This window comes from Sinohyriopsis cumingii, chromosome 4, assembly GCF_028554795.1.
Source record: "Sinohyriopsis cumingii isolate HCF-2022 chromosome 4, ASM2855479v2, whole genome shotgun sequence".
Lineage (NCBI taxonomy): Eukaryota > Metazoa > Mollusca > Bivalvia > Unionida > Unionidae > Sinohyriopsis > Sinohyriopsis cumingii.
The window spans coordinates 123,559,467-123,568,846 of record NC_142964.1 but is presented as its reverse complement, the minus strand read 5'-3'; positions in this window follow the sequence as shown (position 1 = coordinate 123,568,846).

Genomic DNA, 9,380 nt, shown 5'->3' with positions numbered 1-9,380 from the left:
TGTCTTGGAAAGTGGCAAATTTTGTACACTTCTAACAGCTGGTATCCCATGTCCAGAGCTTTGAACAATTCTACGCTGACCCAGGTTCCCGTCAAGGCACGTTCTTCCTGGGTGTGCTGACAAGGATGGTCTTTGTTGCACGTTTCGGCACAAGTACGGCACAATGGAAACATCAGTTTGCCTTGACAATGGTGAGGTAAGACGGGATGGTATAGGTTCGTGGGAGGCAAAACTTTACACTTGATCAGACCTTCGTATTGTCGAATGTTTTTCAGGTCGATGTGTTCCGTGAACAATTGCGGGTGCCCTGTAGGAAAGCGACAATATTTGCACACGTAGGGATACAACGAACACACGTCCAAGTATTTGATTTCTTCTCCTTTCTCTTCGTTGGCTTGGTACAGCAAACAGGTGGCATTGGTCCTTCCTCCGTACAAACTATCCCTCGGGTTCAGCGGGTCCATGAACTGGTAACTTTCCACGAGGCGTTTAAACTCGGGATCGGTTTTCAAACGGTGATCGTACTCGTGTTCCCACATTTCCACCACTTGGTATCCTTGCTGTTCTAACTTTAGGCGTCGCTGACAAGTGTCCTGGTACAAGTCTTCCATGGTTCGTTGTAAAAACTGATTTTTAGTGTCACGGTCAGGGTAACAAACGGGACATCCGTGAAATAAGCAACCGTTAAACTCGTACACGATCTTGGGGTTTTCTAAGTCCGAGCCATCGACCGAATAAGTTCCGATGGTGTTTTCACCCCCTCCGTTGCGAGCATGCTGAATCCACTTGTCTTCCTTGTCGCACAAGTAATGTAACCAACGTAGGGCTTTGACCGAATATTGACGTTTGACATAGTGGGTCGTTTGAGGACTGATGACAGCCACGGTGTTTTCAGGCATGAATCGTTGTCGATACACTAACGAACATGCTTTGGCAATGGTGCAAGCTTCTTTCAAAGGATCGACCCCTCCGTGTTCCATGAACAGTTCTCGAAATTTTCCACAGCAACGTCGTAAAATGTCCACGTCGGAACGACAATACTTTAGCATTTCTTCCTGAAAGTCGAAAGGGTTCGAGGCGTGAGCCTGGTACCAAGCGTAGAAAGCTTCTTGTTGTTCGGTACGCATGTTGTCAGGGTCGCAATAGTGGGCCTCAGGCAAATGGGGTAGAACGGCATGTTGATTGGCTTCCGTATTGAAAAAGTGTGGAAAGTACCCTTTAGTCATTTCTGTTATTCCAAACGTTTTAGGCATTCGATTCAAAGGCATGACTAAGTAGCTCATCGAATCTTTAAACTGCACTTGTCCCACTTGCATGAAAATGATTTTGGCTCCGTTCAAAGTGACTTTAGGACGCTCGGTGCCATGTTCCGTATAGTATCTCAAAAGAAACTGTCCATCGTATCGCGGAGAAATTGTGAGCCATCAGCGTGGCATGGCGATGACAATCTCCGTAACGTTCGATGTCCTCTTTTCTCCACGTCTTGTCGATGGGGTCTAACACCCATTGTGCGAAATCGGCTTGCGTGTTCGGTCCTGAAAGATTTTTTCACGCCCTCCAGGAATCTTACTGCAGTGACGGCAATAAATGAAAATAGGTTCTTGAATGCACTTTTCGCACGCTTGATGAGCCACGCAGAAATTAGGAATGTGAATGCCGGTCTCTTGCATGCGTTCGAAATCGAAAAAGATGAAATTGTTTTTCTTCTTGTTCTTTTGATCAATCTCTTTCTCTGGTTGGGATTGGTATTTTTGCACGTAGCATTGGTGTTCCAAGTCCACGATGTGGTGACAAATGTGACCTTTTCTTTCCTGAACTTACGTGTGCCGTGATACTGTTGCTAGGTAGACCTTGTCTACACGTAGGGCACAATCTCAGGAGTTGACAAGCACATTTCTTCTGTGAACCTTGCGTCTTCAGATGTTGTTGGTAACATGCAGGGCTGACAAACGTGCGCAGACAAGCTGGACAATGCACTGGTTCTTGCCCTTCGCTCAGACAGGGAGGAGAGGCCAAACATCCTGAGCATTTCGATCCACAATGTTTGTGTTGCTCTCGATTATTATAACCATAGTCACATTTCTCACAGTAATATTTGTACCCCAGGAATCCAGTGATAGTGGTAATGGTATCGAAATGGTCATCGTGATGAAAGAGGTGAATGTATTTTCCATTCTTAAAATCTTGGCCTCGAAACAACAGAGACCCGCGCACTTCTTGAGGGTACACTTTCAAGGTGTAGCGTGGAGCTAGGACATCTTGCAATTTTTGCATTTCAGGAATGCCACAGGGTGTGTCTTTGGACAGGCCTGCTTGTTGTAACAGAAGTTCTGCTTCATTTCGTTGTTTTGTTCCGTTCGATTTCCGAATGTTCTCCCAGGCTCTTTCCATTCTACCGTGTCGTTCTTGTCGGCATAGGCTCGTCGCACCACGATGGCTAGTGCTAAACACATGTGGTCTTGAAAATTGTTATTTTGGACGAGACTTGTTTTGGTATTGCGAAGGTGGTTGACCAATCAGGTCTTTCTGCGTTATCCGGTCCCTTGAGGAGGAAAGACGTGGGTCATGTCCAATGTGGCTTTTCCATCGGTGATGTCAAACTGGTCATTGGATTGTTGCACGTGTTGAATCTTGTCCATGACTTTCAAAGCGGTCAATTCTGCAGGGCTGCTAAACTCGATCCAAACAGGGTATTTCATGCCGTCGTGTTGTATGGAAAGTCTCAAGCGATCGTCTTCTTTGGGTTGACATTGTCGCTTGAGTGTGGTGAGCAAAGAATCCCACATCTAGGTGATGAACCCTTCTGCTTTCTCTAACGGTACTTCGGACTTGAAATCTTTAAATTTCACCGTGTATTTGTAAGCCGTGGTTCTAAATTTTCTAGAGGGACTCTTTTCCGTCTCTCGAATGTCATAGTACTTTTCAGGGTTGACTATGGGTGGTGAACTTTGTTTAGAGGGTTTGGGTTCTGGTTCACTCATGTCCTCTTCAAAATCACTGACATGAATTTGTGCCAAGACTTCAGCCCTGGTACCAGGCGATAGATCACGTTTCTGCCTCTTACTTTCTTCTTTCTTCACAAATGAATTGGATCGTTTCATCTTTATAGCAAAAAGTCAAATGACTAAAGTTTAAACACCATGGACTAAGTTATAGTCATAGCAGACCAGCGTATATAAAAGGGTATGTGTCTTGTCCTTTCACTATTCATTTCACTCACAAACCCAGCACAACGATGGAAGAGACTACCTAGATCGAACGTTTGATCAGAGCTTTGCGAGGGGTCATTAGAAAATTCTCTTCAGACCAGCCGAGGGACTACTCTCCTTCCTTTCAAAATAAAAGTCAAAATACTTGCTATATCTGTCAGAAGAAAGGGCATTGGTTTTCAGAGTGTCCAGACCGTCAAAAAAGAAAAAAAGGGGTTAGAAGAGACAAAAGTCAAGATACCTGTTATTATTGTCAAGAAAAAGGACACTGGTCTCCAGATTGCCCAAAAAAGAAACAAGAGGAGTCAGAAGAAGGGAGGGATTCTTCAGAAGAAGAGAGAGATTCTTCAGAGGAAGAAGAAGAAGAAGAGTAAGAAAACAGACAGTGAAGAAAAAGAAACAGGAGAAGAAAAGAAGAAGGGAAGAAAGTGAAGTGGAAGAGGAGGAAAAGACTGTGACGGTGAAGAAATTAAAAAAAAACAGAGAGTGAAAAATGAGACAGAAGAAGTTTATGAACTTTCTAAAGTGCTCTGTTGTGAATTGTGAATTGGATTGTAAATATTTATAAAAGTATAAATTAGGTATAAAAAGTTAAGTGTCTTTGGGTTTTCATTTTAAAATAAGAACCTACACTCACACACTCATACACACGTACTGTAGGGGTAAAATGTTTTGTTTTGAGTTTGAATAGATGTTGGCAGTTGAAAGTCTATCTCTTTTCGATAGACGTGGGTGGCCCTGAAAAGGGACTTTTCTTGGTGTAGGGGTGAGTTTAAGCAATCAACTTTAACTGTCTTAAGCCTTTGCCACGGCCAAGGCCTACTTCTGAACATGGTTTGATTTCAAAATTTGTAAGGTACAACGGAATTAAATATTCCTCCTCTAGACGGTAACTGTGCCACATAAATACATTGGAAAACAGGAGGTTAGGTACGATTTGTATTGGCCTACTAAATCATTAAGGGTGGCACGATAGGCTTAGTCTCAGGGTTGGAGTGTTTAGCTCGGGAAGATCGTATTCCCTTCGGTCGTAATAAAGAAGCCTGATACATTTGTTTCAGACTTCTTAACTCCGCTAAAATGTCTAACAGTACCGTGACCGTTTGATTTTCACACCCTTGTTTCTTTGCTGCTGCCTCTTCTTGTTGTTGTTTTTTTTTCTTATCTCTTCTTCTTGCTGTTGTTGCTGTAGGAGAAAAGCTTTTTCCTGTTCCTTTTGCTGTTGTATAAATTTCTCCAATTCTTCTTTCTGTCTCTGTCTAAAATTCTCCACGTGCGGTAATGAAGGAGAAGGTGACGAAGGTTCCGGAATAAATTCTTGCGAGGTAAGAAAATCCACAAAATTCCAATTCACCTCTTCTGAAAGTAAGTCCGGGTTCCCTTAGGTAGTCTCCACGACTGGTGCACCCCAATTTATCGTTTTCTGAGTTTCCGTCATGTTGAAAAACTGTCGCATGAATTGACTGCGCACAGGCGCTATCGAATGTATATAAACCACGTGAAGTCACAGACTGCTCTCTTCGGATTGGACGTGGGCTGACTGAATATTGTAACGCGTGTTTGGATTGGTCAACGAACTCAATCCGTTTCAATCCTTCCTCTCCCTATAAATAAGTGCAGTTCACTGCATTCCTTCACCTGTTCTCGGCAAACCAACATGTGGACCGACGTACAATCTTCAACCCTTGTGTCTTCGATGATGTTCCGGACGGACATACCAATGTATGTCCGATCCAACTGGACAGTTGTCCACAGGACAGACACCAGCCTGTGGATGCGAAGAGTCTATGTGGAGCGTCAAGGATACCTTAAAAGAGTCTTAATCTATGGTCCTGCAGTCAGGCGTAGCCTAAGGACAAGAAGAAGATGTCACAGATGTCCTTTATGTTAAGGGTATATTAACATAAAACCAAAGGTCCTTTTCAGGGCCACTCATAGGTCTCGAAAAGACCTTGACTTTCATTGCCTACCCTTTTTTTAATTTTTTTTTTTGTTTTAAGAAAATAAAAAATAGAGACCCTCCCTGTTTCAATTTTCGCCGTTCCATTTCCATAGACCCATCAGGTCGGGACCATATTAAAATAGGGCCCCGACCCTGTTCCATTTCCCCCTAGTCCCTAGACAGTCCCACGATTTATTCCCATGTTCAATTCCCCTTGTCCCTAGAGTAGTTTTTTTTTCTCCGATGTTAAATTCCCCTTGTCCCTAGAATGGATATTTTTTTTTCTCCCATGTTAAATTACATAGTCCCCAGAGTGGATATTTTTTTCTCCCATGTTAAATTTACATAGTCCCCAGAGTGGATATACCCTTTTTAACATGAAAGTCCCCTAGTCCCTAGACCGTTCCCATACACTACTATGGTTTCATTTCGAACAGCACTTTACATCAATTCCCATTTCACATCAAGGTCAGCAGGAAGACTGATTGCCATAATAATATTTATACTCGCACTTAGAACTCTGTGATATTTCATATCAAAATAAATTTGAAATATAGATCCCGTTTCTCTCATTAAAACATGAAGATCACATATGACTGCTGAGGGGATAATTTCGTACTTAAAATTACTATTGATCAATCTCTGTCTCGAGTTAAATAACAGTCAAACCTGCAAGATTTGGACGGAGAATCGTCTGTGTGTGTGTGTGTGTGTGTGTGTGAGAGAGAGAGAGAGAGAGAGAGAGAGAGAGAGAGAGAGAGAGATCTGACCTGTGCGAGAATCCGCTTTTCCAGATCACAACCATGCACCTTGCGATATATATTAGGCTGTTCCGTCTGCTAAAACCAACATTTCTTTAATAATGGACTAGTTGACGACTTATTTCCCGCTACTTACATAAGTTTAATGTAACGGAACATGGTTTGATTTCAAAATTTGTAAGGTACAACGGAATTAAATATTCCTCCTCTAGACGGGAACTGTGCCACATAAATACATTGGAAAACAGGAGGTTAGGTACGATTTGTATTGGCCTACTAAACTACCGCTTTGAAAAAGCATGAAGGATATAAAAATGTACAAAAATGACCAATTTCATACATTTATAATTCAGACAGACACAAAGAGATCCATCATGTTACCATTTTCGCGTTTCATACCTACATGCCCATAGAAACATACATGGCAAAAATCAAAGCATGCTGAGATTTTTGGGCAAGGTCAACCTAAAGGTGTGATCCAGTATAAACCTGATTGAATGTCACGCTTTCTGATTTCACAACGAAACTGCGCGTGCTAAACAAAGAATTCATACTACCTTGTTCTTTTTTGTGATGGAATAGACGCCCACTTTTCTTGACCCAATAAATAATACATTTGATTTGTGGAAATGCGCTTACATGACCACATGGAGAAACATTTTAGTAATATAGTATTCTCTTATCCTCCAGTTTGTTTGTACCCCTTACATACACCGATTTTTAAAACGAAAAACCTCAAAGACATAAAAATGCACAAAACTTGGTCATTTCATTTATCAATTTATAATGTCTAACCTGATTATCTCCAGCTGGCCTTAACATTGTCATGCTGTTGGCGTTTGAAACCAAACTTAAGCTGTCGATGAAAACAGTCTAACAGACTGCTCTCGGTCCTATTCCGGTTCATAGAACGGTCCATTTTCGGTTTCAAGCTGTTTCGTCTGCATCCATTTTTTTATGTGGCTAATTTTAATATTGTTTCAAAAAAATATGAACAAAAAAAATATGAACAATTAAAAAGGTTTAATTCTTGTGTGTTCAAAAGCATGTCACTCCAAAAGTGACGGAAATTTACGTAATTATTAATAAGTTATCAAGACCATTTACTTCACCACACCTGTTGTTTGAAAAAAGACTCACCCACCCATGCAACTATAGCGAGTGTTTTTATAAAGAAACTCCCGTTTGGCTTTAAAAACAAGCTGATTGGTGGTGTTAGAGATTTCTCGGCGACAACCAAACAGGAAATTATAAACTGATGAATAAATTGACTAAATGTTGTGCATATTTGCATATCCTTGATGCTTTTGAACGGAGGGTAAGTAAATACTATAATAGCTATGAATATATTTTGTATTACGTACACAACGAAACTTGAGAAAGAATAAAAAATATCAAAACTTCTTTCGAAGAGTATACTTCTTTCGAAGAGTATATCAGATAAAAAGAAGATAAATTCATATTCTGCTATAAATTTAATCATTGCTTAGCGTACAATCGATGTGACAATGGAAAGTTGAAAAATCACCAACGTTGAGAATTGCAATAGTTACGATTTTTATCAAGCGTTGCAATTGCCTCTGATCCTATTTTTGCATCGTCGCCTTGTCAGTGTTTCCATAAGCATCTTTCGTAAATATCGGTACAATCGTAACTACTGTCGTTCCAACAGCAACCAAATCTCTCGCGAGAGTGTATGAGATCTCCTCTTAACAAGAGACTGGTACAAACATAAAAGCAGCTATTGCCACATGGCCCACTTTGGCTTTCTTCGTTATGTAGTGGCATAGATTGTTACAAAGCGCAAATTGAGTTGATTCAAAATCTCTATGATCAGTACTCACAGCTGGGGGACGTGTATTTTACTGGTGATTTCAATGCAGTAGCTGAACCAGCCACTTTCAGAGATTACAAAGATAGAGTATTTCATGAGTTCTTGCGATATAATAATCTAGTGAGTGCTGGACATTTAATAATATGCACTGGTTCCCGCTATACGTTCACCCCAGCAAGAACGATGATTGATCATTTTGTACTGTCGGATCAATGCATAGGTAGATTACGAAGTGTGCACATTGTTTCAGATCACGAAGAGCACGCGATATCTGACCACCTCCCTATCCTTACTTCCCTTCGTACAGTGACCTGTGGGAGAGACTTCAGACAGTCTATGAAGAGAAACAACATAGCCTGGAATAAATTAAACGCTGATATCTTGAAAAACTATCAATCTGAGCTGGACCTTCGCCTGAAAACTTTAGATATAGATACTATTTCGGACAATGTTGATAGCTTTTACCAGCACATTGTTAATGCAATACAGCAGTCAAGCGACATCGCGCTTCCAAAGTCTAAATTCAATTATCATGCCAAACCATATTGGTCAAATGAACTCAAAGAAGCACATAAACTTCAAAGACATGCTAGGTATACTTGGATAAATGAGGGAAGACCGAGGGGTAGTCAATTTAATTCTTACAGAGAATATAAAGATAAGAAGAGAGACTTTAGAAACGTTCAAAAACTGGCTGTGGAAAAATATATGGGGGAGGTGTATGAAGAAATTGAAAAAGCACATGAATGCGATGTAAGACACTTTTGGAAAATGATCAACATTAAGAGAGGGAACAATATAAATTTTTGTCAGGAACTATCAACTGATGGAGTTTGTGTCCGTGATGATGATTCCATCGCAAATGGCTTTGCTAGATACTATGAGGACATTCACACGCCGAATTTAAACCATAGTTTTGACGGAAACTTTTATGAATTTATAGAGAGAGAATTAAATCGGGGTCTACAGGACGAAGTAAGCCATATCGAGGCCTTACAGACCAGTATCAGTTTAAATGAAGTAAGAGAAATCATTAAAGGTCTAAAGAAATCAAAAGCATCGGGCCATGATCAAATTTGCAATGAACATTTGATCTATGGCAGCGACTACCTCATCGAGTGTATGACAATTTTATTTACTCGGATGATTGATCAATCTTACATACCTGTAGATTGCAAAAAAGGGTTAGTAATACCACTGTACAAAGGTAACAGAAAATCAAAGAACTCCCTCGAAAGTTACAGGCCTGTTACTTTACTGCCTGTTATCTACAAAACCTTTGAGAAAATTATTCATGAACGTTTGGTAACTTGGCTCAAAGATACTAATTCTAGTATACCCAGTTCACAACAACATGGTTACCAAAAAGGTTTAGGCTGCACAACAGCGAGTTTTGTGCTGTTGCAATCAGTACAATATAATGTAAACATGGGTTCAAGGGTTTTTGCTGCTTTTCTTGATACAAAAAAGGCATTTGATACCGTGTGGCACGAAGGACTGCTTTTTAAATTATTCACGTTGGGAATTACGGGTAAATCCCTTTTGATATTTTTTAACATGTATACAAATTTACAGAGTAAAGTTCTTGTAAATGGGCAATTTTCAGATTGGTTCTCAATTGGCCAAGGAGTGAG